Source organism: Eublepharis macularius, chromosome 4 (genome assembly GCF_028583425.1).
Source record: "Eublepharis macularius isolate TG4126 chromosome 4, MPM_Emac_v1.0, whole genome shotgun sequence".
In the NCBI taxonomy this organism is placed as follows: Eukaryota; Metazoa; Chordata; class Lepidosauria; order Squamata; family Eublepharidae; genus Eublepharis; species Eublepharis macularius.
Window position 1 is genome coordinate 36,866,459 of NC_072793.1, and position 13,995 is coordinate 36,880,453.

The window sequence follows — 13,995 nt, forward strand, 5'->3', positions numbered from 1 at the left end:
TGACCCTTGTACTTTATTACCTGGGCCATTTCTATATGGCTTACCTTGTTCCGGAAAACAGTGAAATCTCGCGCAAATTCGCACAAGATTTCACTGTTTTCCGGAACAAGGTAAGCCGTGTGGTAAGCCGTGTGGTCTGCCAGCCCTGGTCTGCCAGGCACAGAATGGGACTATCCAGTTGTTTCTGCAGAGGCTTTTCCCTCTTTGATTATTCTCCCTTACATAAAGAGTGATTTTTGCTCTAGAGGAGAGTTCCTTCCTCTCCATGTACGACTTTATAGTTCTTCCTCCCAAGAGCTTTCTTCAGTGGGCATAGAAATTTTATCAGGAAACATGATAAAGGAAGAGATCAGTTAAGGGAAGAGATCAGTGATAGAGAATCTACTTTGCATGTCAAAGGTCCCAGGTTCAGTCCCCGACATCTCCGCTTAAAAGGATCAAGTGTTAGATGATTTGAAAGATCCTGGAAAGCTGGTGACATTACTGACCTGGACAGACAAATTGTCATAAGATAGATTTATGTGTTCAGTTCCAGTCAATGGAATTCCTAAAAGCCAGGAGGCTTTTCAGAGTCAGGCTGTATATAAGGCAGTTCCCCCAAACTTTTTGACAAGGAGGAACCTCTCAATGAATTTTTCAAATCTCAAGGAATCCCTTCCTATGAAAATGTTTACATGTTGTTGGCAGGGAGGACAATTCAATTACTGCTAAATTATCGTGGAAAAAAATGTATTTTTAAAGTGCTGCTATATATGTGTGTCTGTGTCAGCTTACATCCTAAGAAAAAAGTGAAGCATTTGCCTGGGTTTTTTTGTATTATCTATTTTTTTTTCAAGTATCAAATCAAAATAGTTTATTTTAAAATAAAAATAAAATTTGTATCCAAAGCCAGTATAAGGTGTAATAATTTGCTTTGTTTATTTTTGCTCAAATTTTGAATTCTTGGTTGAATGTTGATATTTGGTGTCTGATATGGTATTTCAGAATTTGTGTTTATTTATTCCATGGTTCCTTATGGAATCCATGACTGTGACAATGTCTTGCAGAATTTCAGGGTTCTGTAGAACCCTGGCTGGGAAATATTGCTATAAGCCTTCAAAATAACAAGGTAGTAAAGGGTTATATGTTAGAGACAAAAGAATGGGGTAGAGGGCAGCAACAATAAATGCAACAACAGACTTGATAAACTACTGGCATTACCTTTTGTTCTCCAGGTCTGGAAGTGTTTTCTAACAAACCCAGTGCACACAAATACTTCCCAGGTCTGTTACTTGTTTGCAGTAATCTTGAATTGCTAAGCTTTTTAGTGATGCTGTGTCACTACAGTTGGGATTACCTCCAAGCATCTTGGGTCTTCACACATGGGGCATCACAATCTGCTCTCTTAACAGAGTCTCATTTTTTTTAACAATTGTTTATAGCTTTTTTCTTCATTGAGTAGATGTCCAGAGAAGCATATTTGACATGAGATCTGTGTCTCTTCTATAGCTATGAATTCTCTTCCGCAGAAGTTCTAATCTTAGATTTTAGTCCAGTTTTCAAACAAAATACTGACTTCACACAGTCTTCTTATGCTGATCATAAAGTGTAACCTTGAAGCTACTTATCATTTTCAGCAATGAGGAAGCTAGTGTAGCATGGTCTCCTTTTTGTGCTGCTTATTATTATTGTCTAATGAGACCAAGGCCCTGCGAGATTTGTTATCTTTTTGCCAGGCCTGCAAGATGGGGCTGTTCCACCAGGCATATGAACGGTGCTAGGCAGAGCCCCTCTGGCCGGTTGATGGTGGATTGGGCTCTCCCCACCACCAATACCCCCACTTAAAAATCTTTTACTGCAAAGATGCTCTGACGATGATTTAAATCTGGTCAGTGGAATTTTATGCTGCTATGTTTTTTTAAAAAAAATCAGAACAAAGAGGGGTACAAAACAAGCAGGGGGAATAACAGGGTCAGAGGAACATTAAGATTTTGCACTACAAGAGTTTTTATAATAAAATACAGAGTACACAGAACATACCTTAATCAGAGTTCATCAAAGTTATATCTCCTGTTCCAACTCCTATGTGTCTTCTCAAACTAAATACAATCTTTTCCCTACACAATATTCAATTTTAGATCAACTAAAGGTCAAAACAAGTGGTCTCCCTGTACATTCTAACTGCTATACCTTAGTATGGTTAGTATGGTCTAATGCTTCTATACAGATCGTTTCTATCTAACTTAACTATTTTGCCAAAGTTTCCATATTATGCATTCTACCTCATCACTGATGTTGATGTTTATATATGTGTTTCAATCTGTGTAAATGTGGATGCTTTTAGGATTGTTAATTTATAATAACTGTTTTTTTTAATATATTTTAACCTCTATGTGTTTGTAATCTGCCCTGAGCCTGCTGGAAATGTAGGGAGGGTGGAATAAAAGTCAAAAATAAATAAATAAATAAATAAATAAATAAATAAAATAATATCAGAAGTCCAAAGCTGAGGTGACGGGATTCTATATCATATCTCTTTCCCACACCACGTTGCTCTAGTTTCCTGGTGATACATTGCTGGCAAGAGAGGAAACTGCAATGCAGACTCCTTCTGCATGATCTAAAAATCTGATATTAAGTACAACAGATACTGCCTTGGTTGAAATAACTTTGTAAGAGGCCTTTGTTTACAGACTGGTTGTCCCTGCTGTCCCCCTCCTGTTCATTGTGACATTCTGATGGCATGGAAATGTAACTCAGGTTGTCTAAATCCAGTTCATATATTCTGTAACAATGCAATGGTTGACACCAAAAAGGGGCTTCCAAATGGTTGAGTCTCCATATTCATCAGACACAGGTAGGAGCCACTTGCCCAGAGAAGACCCCTTCCCGTGAGTTTCTGCCTGAGTCTTTGTACTGGGCATGTGCTGCTTTTACAGACAAGCAATTCTGCTTTGTTTCTGCAGTGTGATTGCAACTGAATGATCCAATCACATCCAAGGCAGACATGTGCCTTCCACTCCCTGAGGCTGTTTGGAAGAAGGCAAGGCCAGAGCATAAATCATGCAGAGACAGAGCAGGCACACTCTTGTAGGTAGCAAGAGCACAGAGCTCGTCTGTTATTTAATTAGTATTTGTTTCACAATAAAGTGGCAGTTTTGCTGCAGCGCCTAGTTTGGGGATTGCTGCCTTCAGACAAAAGGGTTAAATCTCCTTTAGCAGAGAAGCTCAAAACAGATTCTATTACAGAAGGAATAATTGAAAGGGATGATGCCTGAGCTGGGTAAAAATGTGAAGCAATAACCTGCTTCCACGCTTGGTTAGACACTGGCTGAGAAGCTTAGGGGACTAAGTGCATATGGCATTTACTGGCCATATCCTTGAGCAGCCCTCATATTAGAGCTATTAAAGAAGACTGACACCCAGAGATTGCAGTTTCAGCCTGATAATGACCCCCTGACATGCCTCACATGAGTTAATAAGGTGATGTTTTTGAGGTTAAGTCTGAAGGGGTGATATTATAACTTTACCATGTTTGTCCAACTATGCTATACATACTGGATCACATAATATTGGATTAGTGCCATTCTAAAGAGAATTACACTCGTCTAAGACCACCTGTTAGAAGGATGAAAATCTCCTTAACACCTGCTATAATAAGGAATCCCATGAAATCTGCCAGATAAAATGGCTGAAGGAAGAACATTAAATCTGGCCAGAGAAAAGGCTCTACATAAATTGGGAGCCAGGAGTTGGTAAAGGTATACTGCTGGGAGACTTACATTAGGGACAATCCCCAAGTTTAGGGGAGAACAAGTTCTATTAGCAGAACTATAGAGAGTTTGTAACTCTAATCCCAAAAGACTGGATTTTATTTTTGAGAAGGCCTCAGACTCAGATAGCAGGGATAAAGATTCTGTAGACAAGTTCAAGGAACTTATTTTAACTTCAATACAGGCTGACCAACTAGAGTTGGCAAATTCAGATAATAAATGATACGTCTAACTAGGGGGATCAGAATTAAAATGGAGTCTCAACCAATATTTGATAGTGTGAAGCCATGCCTTGGCGGCCACCAGATTCTACTGGATGACCGCCATCAGGTTTATTATGTGTATGTTTATAAATACATTCCTGCACAAAGTGTTACAAACTTCTACTTGTTATTGTTAAAGCACAGATAAAATATGTCTACAGGTTATATTTTGGTGAACTCCAGAACCTGTTTACAGCTAATTAGTCAAATATCTGACTTTTGCAAATAAGATATTTGCAACTCACATTGAGCACACAACACAATTGCATTGAGTTTCTTTTGCGGGGAGTGTTGTAATTCAAAAAAATTTGAGGTGTTTTCTGTCTGTGCAGTTTGCAGATGGATATTGGTGCACACTCAGGATTTGCTGGTATACTGTGGGTGGAGCCCAGGGAGAAAGCTGAACAGGGATGTGATGCTATAGAGATTGTCCTTCGAAGATGCCATGTTCACCATAGAAACTGATATCTGGAGATCAGTGTAATTCCTGGAGAAATCTATACCCAATCTGGAGGTTGGCAACCCTGTTTGGATGACACATGTCCCCATTGCCAACCCAAGTCTAGGACTTCCTGGTGCAGGAACATGCCAGTTCTGTAGAACTGGTCCTTTCACTGACACTAGTGTGAGGCCAGTGTTTTTCATGTAAGAATTTTGTGTGCATCTTAAAGGTCTGATGTGAGAGACAGCCAACAAATTGCAGTTCTGCACACAGAACTCTGGTTCTCTGGCCTGTATGCCTCTAGACTGAATCATTCATTAACAGACATTAAATAAACTTTGAGAATTCAAGGCCTATTTTAAACTCAGGGATCTGAGTATTTGCTAGTAGTATTTAATCCATAATAAATAGATGTAGGAATAACCAGTTATTAAATGAACATACAAGAAATGGTTGATTAAATCTCAATTACAAGGGCAAATCTTTTCCAATGTATTTATCACAACTCCTCTTTCAGTATCAGTAATTATGCCACATTTGATTATGAGAGAGCAAATAGCTGTATTTATTACAGTTTCTTGTAGTCCTCTAGATGAAATGTCTCTCTACAGTCCAGTTGTTAAAGCCTTAATATGTTGTTTAATTAATTATTTCATTAACATAAATAGAAGTCTCCTTCAATCTTTCAGCAAAGGCTTTTTGTAAAGGCATTAGCTATCTCATGCTGTTTCTGGGCTTTTGCCCAGTCTTCCACCCATTCCAGTCTTCCACCCATTCCATTCCAGAACAAGAGGCAAGAATTGTTTCAAATAATGGCATGTTTCCTTCTCCCGACAAAGTATAATTTATATGAGGAACAAATTAATTTATTAACTTTTTTGGTAAGTGAAAAGATCAATTGGCCATAGAAATGGTGGTAGAAAAGAATCTAATAATTCGTTCTGTCTTCCCCTTCTGTCTCTCCGCCGCTATTTCTGTTGTTTCGTGCACTGAATTTAAAGACTTCTATAGTTGGAATGAAAATATGCTTAAGTAGAAAGATACTAGTTTAGTGTCCAAGGGAGGTGCTTTCTGCCAGTATACATGCAGAAGCCCCACTGCAAACTTGCCTGTTTTCCTGAGAAGAAGGAAGCATTCATCTTCCAAAGGAACCTAATATAGAATAAATTCTAAATGAAGAACATAAAAGAGGTTTCAGGGCTTCATTCTGACAGTCCCCGCATTTTCTGGGCTTCTTGAAAGTCCTTGACATTTCTCCCAGACATTTCCCAGCTTTAATAATGTAAAACATATGCACAAAAATCTTCTTATATGAGTGCAATCTAGCCTGAAACTGGCATGTGTTGATAAATTCACAAAAACCTTGTGGCTCAATAGAGAAAGTCCTACTAAGAAAACGCAATATGCTTCTGAGAAACCTCAAAAACGCAAACCTAAATCTAGCTTAGTCAGAAATAAACAGTGGATTGGATCCTGCCCAAAATTTCCAATGACTGAAGAGTTTCTATCAGTGGACTTCTTCCTCCACTGTAACTAAAAATGCCCTCTAAAATGCTACTCCTGTGGGACAGAGGAATCTAAGGATTAGCACAAAGGAGGAGAGACAGGTCTCCAACAAGAGGATGTGACGAAATTGTGTTCCCGCTTCCATCAGCAGAAATCTTCCATGGCATCCACTCCAGTATCTGTAATGTCTAGCAGTGCAGTCCTAAATAGAGATGGGCATGAACCAAAATTCATAACGAACCAGGCTGGTTTGTGGTTCGTGAACCAGCGGTTCATCAGATCCCATTTCTGACAAACCGCTATGAACTTTAGGTGGGTTCATTTGGTTCGTTTTTTGGTTCATCACGGCAGACAGCCTGGAACCAATCAATCAGTTTCCTAGGCAACAGGGGATGGACTTCCTGCAGACCTTCTGCTGGCCCGGAAGTGACCTTCTGCTGACCTGGAAGTGACAATTTTCTTTTTTCTTTTCTTTTTTCTTTAGATTTAATATAAGAAATGATAAAACCATAAAATACAAACAAGAAAAGAATTAAAATTAAACCATAAAAGAAATGATCAAAACAACTCTTGGCAAATTGTTAAAAACCCAAGAATTACAATAAACAGGCATTTAAACTTTGTTGCATTGAGGGGATTACATCTTTGGCATTTCAAACATCTAAAACTGGTTTCCATATTTCATCATATTTGAATAAAGGGACTACCATATACAAGTTCCCAAAAAACAGATTATGCATAATCAGGGGTCATTTCGTAGAAAAAGAGCTGGAGGAACTCATTAGCATGGTTCATTAGCATAACTGATTTGCATATGCCACACCCCCGATATCACCTATCCTGGCTGTTTTGGACCTGATCCTGGCCATTCAGGGCCGAAATTGGGCCCAAAATGGCAAAAAGGGGCTGAAAATGGCCGAAAAGGGGCCCAAAATGGTGTGGATTGGGCTGCTGCTAAGTGGGAGAGTGATCCACCACCCGTCAGAGGCCCGATCCAGGCCGTTTCAGCACCAATCCAAGGTGAAACAAGCCCAAAATGGCTGAAAGTCAGGTGGGTGGGGCCACCTGCCATGTGACCTATTTGGGGAACTGCCAGAACTGTGTTCCTGCACATTCCCCCTCAAAATGAGCCCTGTGCAGAATCCTACCCATCAAATATTGCTCCCAGATTTCCTGATACCATTTTTTTTAGCAACGGGCCTACGAGGGATTTCCAATTCCTAGAAATGACCTGGAAGTAACGATTTTCTGACCTGGTTGTGACATTTTCATGAACCAAACTAACCGGTTCACGAACCAGTGGGGGCAGGTTTGTGAAAGTTTGTGGTTCGTGAAATTTGACGAACCACTAACCACATGGTCCACGTTTTTTCTGGTTTGTGTCGATTTCTAGTCCTAAACAGAGTTACTTCTGTCTAAGCCCATTACTTCTGAGTAAACATGCATAGTATTACACTACCTTCAAAATTCTGATAACTTTATGTTACTAACTTTTTTTTTTAGTCCTCATGGTTGTGGAGTCTCAAGACCAATGTTTTTATATTCAATGTGACCAATTCAGACATAAGGATATATATGAAAACAAAGTCTTATTCATTCAGAAACTTATATTGCAAAACAGAAATTGCAATGGGCAAGAGATGAAGCATAAGTTGCAATTCTCTTTAGTCATCATAACTAGTAGCTATCAATGGACCTCTCCTTCATGAATCTAATTCCCTCTTAAAGCCTTCTTTGTTCATGGCCATCACTATGTCCACTGGCAGTGAGTTCAACTATTTAATTTCCATTTGAGTAAAGCAGTATATCCTTTTGTCTGTCCTGAACCTATTACCTATCATCTTCATTGGAGGGAGAAATAGCTCTCTCTAAACACTTTCTCCTCACCCCATGCATAATTTTGTAAATCTCTATCATATTTCCCCTTAATCGCCTTTTTTCAAAACTGAAGTCCCGCACTGGCTGTTTTCACACTGCTTACTGGCCACGGAACATCACACCAAGCTCCTGGAACAGCACCATTGTCCTGGCGCAATTTCGCATGAGAACTGTTCTCACACGAAATCATGCCAGGAAGACCCTGTTGTTCCGGGAGCTTGGTGTGATGTTCCGTGGCCAGTAAGCAGTGTGAAAATGGCCACTCTTTAGCCTTCTCACATAGGAAAGGAACTAATATTTTGGTTGTCCTCTTCTGCAGTTTTTCCAGTTCTTCAATGTCCCTTTTGATAGAGTGACCAGAACTGTACACAGTATTCCAAATGTAGCCATACCGTAGCCATTACACTCAACATTACACTCACCAACACTGAACTTCATTTGCCACATTGTTGCCCACTCACCCAATTTAGAGATATCTTCTTGCAGCTCATCACAACCCACCTTGGTTTTCAACATCCTGAATAATTTGGTAATGTCTATAAACTTGGCTACTATGCTGCTTAGCCCCAATTTCAAATCGTTTATGAACAAATTCTTTGGTGAGGTACCTTATCAAATACCTTTTGAAGTCCAAGTCCAAGATGTCTACTGGATCGTCCTTATTTATGTGGATGTTAACCTGCTCAAAGAACTCAAAAGTTGGTTTTCTGCAGCGTCTTGTTTTTCTAGACATTTGAGCCTTCTTAATGCATTACATCTGATCACTGACACACTATACAAACATTATAGAGAGACACATGGGTGCCATTGTCCCATAACTTGCCAGGAACATACAGGAAAAACATTACTGTGTTAGAAGGAAGGTAAAGTCACATTCTGATTACAATTACAAATTACTGAGGAAACACTGCGGAGTATATTGTTAGGACTGTGGTGTTTTCTGCATGGTCACTTTACAGTGTTTTGGAATCTGTTCTGCTTCCCATGTTCTCCAGAGTTCTGCACGTGCAAAGGAGTCATGGGAAGCAGAAACGGTTTTTGTCCATCTTTTCCCCGTTTTTTTCCTCTGTGCTTATACCATGATTTTTTTAAAGCTGCTGTCCAGTTGCTGCTGGCACATGTTATGTCCATGCAGAATCAAAAGCTCCCGTTCTGCTTTCGTGCCCCCTCTTCCTTTCCCCCAGGAGCTAATTGATCTGTCCACTGATAACCATTCCCACCCTCCTAAGCTCTCTGAACTTCTTTTCTGCCGTTTTTATCAGTAAAGTGAAGTAAGGATCATAAGGCTACTTCCCCATTCGCTTCTTTCCTCCTAAGTATGCACACACTTTCATTTTTTTTTTCAAAGCCAGGAACAAGTCCTAACATTGCTGCTTATTCTCTGCTGGCTTTAAAATGGCTGCTTTTCCTTTCCTTCCTCGGTGGTATGAACACACGCTAATTTTTTTTCAAAGTTAGGAATGGGTTGTAACTGCTCCTTCTTCTTAATGCCAAAGAGGAAAAAAACCCAAGCATCATCGTCGTCGTCGTCGTCGATTTATATACCGCCCTTCAGGACAACTTAATGCCCACTCAGAGCGGTTTACAAAGTATGTCACTACAAACTATCCCCACAACAAAACACCCTGAGAGGTGGGTGGGGCTAAGAGAGCTCCAGAGAACTGTCACCCAGCTGGCTTCAAGTGGAGGACTGGGGAATCAAACCCGGCTCTCCAGATTAGAGTCCTGCGCTCTTTTCTACTACACCAAACTGGCATTCTGCACACCCGTTTGCAAAATGAAGCAGCAGGGAAGCTGCCAGGAGGGAATGAAGAAGCAGCAGTTTAATCCTTTCCTGGCTTGACTTAAAAAATGAGAGTGGAACAAGCATGAAAAGTACATGTTTTCCCCCAGAACTCCACCGCCAATTGACTCTCCAGTGGGCATGGGACAGCCCAACCAGCAAATGGGAGTGGGTGGATTCCCAACACTGCAACGTTAGGAGACATGCAATTTTTTTAAAATGATGTCATCTCCAGCCCCCACAAAATGCAGCTCTAAACAGACACATCTCAACTCATCAGCAGACACCAAATCGCCTCGAGGTAATACAGTGCAGAATGATGGGATCCCAAGCCATTTCACCACTGATCGGTATAAATGCTCAGCATCACCAGCTTAAAGTGTGCTGTGTGGAACAGGCCTGTAATACCTCGATTCTCCCAACCCTTTAAAAATAAACATTGTTTTAGGGTAATTTTCAATCTTATGGAAAGGAGGCTACTTTAATTAAATATTAATTTAAAAATAAAGGTTTCTCTCAAACAGTAGAAAGGAAAAATGTACACTAGAGTTTGTCTTGATTAAAGGAGGAATGAACCTAACATTTACTTCTGTAAGAAGCAATCTGGTCCAACATTCCTATGTAAACTTCCAAACCATCATTGGTAGGGCTGCCATTCCCCCACACAGGGCAGAGGATCCCCTAATCTCACCCTTCCCTCCCCCGTGCCCACTTACTTGGCCAGCGGGGTTTGTGCTCCCCAGGGCATGCCCAGCAGCATGACAAGCCCCCTGGCAGCATGGTGTGTCCCCTGGTGGCGCAGTGTGCTCCCGCAACCACAATGGCCTGAATTGTGCCTGCAGCGCTCCACAACGGGCCCATTTAGAGCTGAATTGTGCCTCTCAGGGAGCGCGGAGGACTGCCCTTTGCCCTGTGCAGCCACCTTTGACTCATTTGATGATGTCACTTCATGGAAGTGACATCATCACGCAAACTGGGAGCACGCGTGCATGCACACAAATAAAATGACTCAGGACAAGGCAAGGTAAGTGCCAGGCTCCCAGTCTCCCGCTGGGGTAGTCAAGGGACCTGGCAACCCTAATCATTGGCCAGAACTGGTTGCTGCAGACACATGGCATCCATAAAGGTGAGCATTACAGTGCAATCCTAAGGAGAGTTACACCCACCTAAGCCCACTGGCTTCAATGAATTTATAAAGGTATAACTGCGTAGTATTGTTAGTGCTGGTCTCACTGGCTGCTTGTTTACTGTTCAGATTCTATCATTTTAGGGGCACATGCACACATCTGCTTCTTTGATTTGTTGCATTGACTCATCTGTGCAAAAGCTCCTGAGCTAAAGTGCTTGCTTTTGCATTTCTACCTCAAATGTTCGTGAGCTGGTAAACCAGAAGTCTGCTTTGCAAAGCACTGGAGGGTGAAGATGTAGCTTTAAAAATATGGCTTGAAAGGCCTGTGCAGAAAATAACCTAACCCCTCCCTGCTACCACAAAGACCACCAGTACCTTGGTGAGAGAATGGAAAAGGTATGCGTAAGCCAGCTTGTGAAGTGCAAACAGTAATGTGTTCCCCCATCCCCACCTATCATGAATTTCTTTCATGTCCTTTTAAAAAAGTAAACACATCTATAGCCTTTGTTGAGTACCTCCTAGAAGACCTTTTGCTCTTGTTCCCTTTTGTAGCTAATGGTGGAGTTCCTCAGAGGCAATGAAACATTTTTTCTTTCTTTCTCAGAAAGTTTATTTGCTCACTGTGGTTAACAACTAGACACAGCCACTGGTTCAGCTTTCAAAATATTCATTCTTCTGGTTTTGGCTCTCACCAATTTAACTCAGTAGCAGGAAAAAACCTTGAGAAAATGTCTTTCAAAACATGTTAGAGAGTTTTCTTCATTGTTTTCTCAAAGGTATTTCTAGCTAGAATTGAATTCTTTTCTTTGAAATGTAAAATCACATATCACCATGGCAAACCGCGTCTGTTTTCATAAGTTCCCGTAAAGCCTTCTCAATGGTGGGTGGATGTCTTGATTTCCAAGATAATTTCTAGGAGAAGTGCTTTTGTAGCACATTCTCTTTACACCTTTTAGCATGCTTCTTGTAGATTGCTAGAAAAGTCAAACAATTCTTCTCCATCATAGTTTCTGGAGGCCAGCTGGGACTTTGAAAATAAATACTAACTTCACAAATACTAGGTGTTTGTAAATATTCCAATCCTGAAATACCATGGAATATGCCTTAAAATTTTGGATGTCATAAGCCAGGGGTCAGCTCTCAGCCTCTGCACCTGCTGCCAGTCACCTGGACAGCAGGGGGAAAAGGTGGGGGAAGAGGCCTCCCAGGTGTGTTCCCAGGGCAGCGTGATGACACCAGTTCTGGAAGTGACATCATCGCGCAGACCCCAGAAGTCATTTGGGGCCCAAATCGGCCCAGGAGTGACATTGCTGTGCCACGCTGGGAGTGCATCCTGGGAGATCTCTCCCCCCCCCTTTCCTCCTGCCAGCCAGGACCTGGCAGCCCTAGTAACCACCAACTACCACCAGTGATTCTGGTGCAAGGAGAAAAACATACCGGGTTCCCCTCTCGCTCTGGCAGGGTAAGGGGACATGACAACCCTAATGGTTACACAATTCGTAACTGGCATCTTTTGCCCTAGTCTCCACCCGACTTTGTTTAATGCAATGTTTTTAGAAAGTTCACAGTCCAAAAGTGTTTGTATGACATGTAGATGGGAAGGTGCACATTTTTGCTGCTCCCATCAGCACCATATTCCTTGCCCCAGCCCCCCCACCCCATGGCTGCTGCCACCACCACCCCTAGCCACTAAAGGCTTTTTCCAGACTTTAAAAATGATTCACTGACTGCTACATATAATGTGATAGTGATACAGCAAATACCATTTTTTAAAGCCTTGCAGTGGCAGAATGTGTGTGTTTGTCAATGGTGGCAGCAGGAGTTAAGTGAAGGAAAGTACATAAAAAACTGTCATGTAGATGGATGCTGCCAATGTCTCTTCAATTGCAGCAGAGGTACACAGAGATTCATCGGTATGCAGAAGCAACCACAGCTCTTCCAAAAGAGACAAATCATATCGATAAGTCAGTGAGCCAGAGAGTAAAACATGCATCCTTTGAATTCTTGCTTATCATCAGGGCTTTTTTTCAGCTGGAACGCAGTGGAACAGAGTTCCGGAACCTCTTGAAAATAGTCACATGGGTGGTGGCCCCGCCCCCTGATCTCCAGACAGAGGGGAGTTTAGATTGCCCTCTGTGCTGCCAAGTGGCGCAGAGGGCAATCAACTCCCTTCTGTCTGGAGATCAGGGGGTGGGGCCACCACCCATGTGACCATTTTCTCCAAGAGCAACTCACTGAGTTCCACCACCTCTTTTCCCAGAAAAAAAGCTCTGCTTATCATGCTTCTGTAAAAGCCATGGGGACACGTGGAAAAATTCATTTTTCTTTGGGGGTCAGGACTGTTTCAAAACTTTCAACCTGTCATTTGGTTTTTCACCTTCCTCTTAGCTCATGTGTATGTGTGTGTGGTGGGGAGAGCTGGAGGCTCTCTAGGTACACCCAGCCAGACTTCGGTTGTCAGGGGCCTGCCTGACTGCAGACGATGGAGGGGACAGCTACGCCTTTCTGCTGAATGATGAGAGTTTCAGGTGTTTTCGATGGGGGGACAGAGATTTGAAGGTCTAACATATCAGGATGTCTCTTCCTGAAGACTCCAGGAAAGGTTCCTGCCTTTTAACCTGTGAAGGAGTGGGCAGACAGAGGGAATAATTGACACTGAAGGGAAGCCGTCTTTTTTTGCTGATTTCATCTGGAAACAGAAGGAGCATACCTGGGCTCCTTGCAGGCAGTGGCCATTGGCTATATAGAGGACTGAAGGCCTAAATGAGGATTGCAAGGTATGGGAACTTCTGTATAAGATGAAGCCTTTTAAGTAGGGTTGTAGGCCTCCAGGTGGTGGCTGGAGATCTCCCAGAACTACAACTGATCTTCAGACTGGAGAGATCAGTTCCCCTGCAGAAAATGGCTGCTTTGGAGAGCAGACTCCATCGTATTATACCCTATTGAGGCCTCTCTCCTCAATAAGTAAGTACTGGCTCCCAATCCCCCTCCAGGAGACTACAGGGACCTGGGGATCCCCTGTCGAGGAACTCCAGGTCCCTGGCAACCCTAAGTAGTCTGTTAGCAAATTGTTAAACCCACTCCAGTGTGCATATGCAGCACGCAGTCCCTGAGGTAACCAGATGTTGGGTAGCAGGAGACTTGGGCACAAGGCAGGGCCTTAGACAGCAAGCCAACACAGGGGAGCTGAGAGCCTTGCCTTTCTCAGTGGGCAATTCCCACAAAGGCCAAATGGGGGTGGC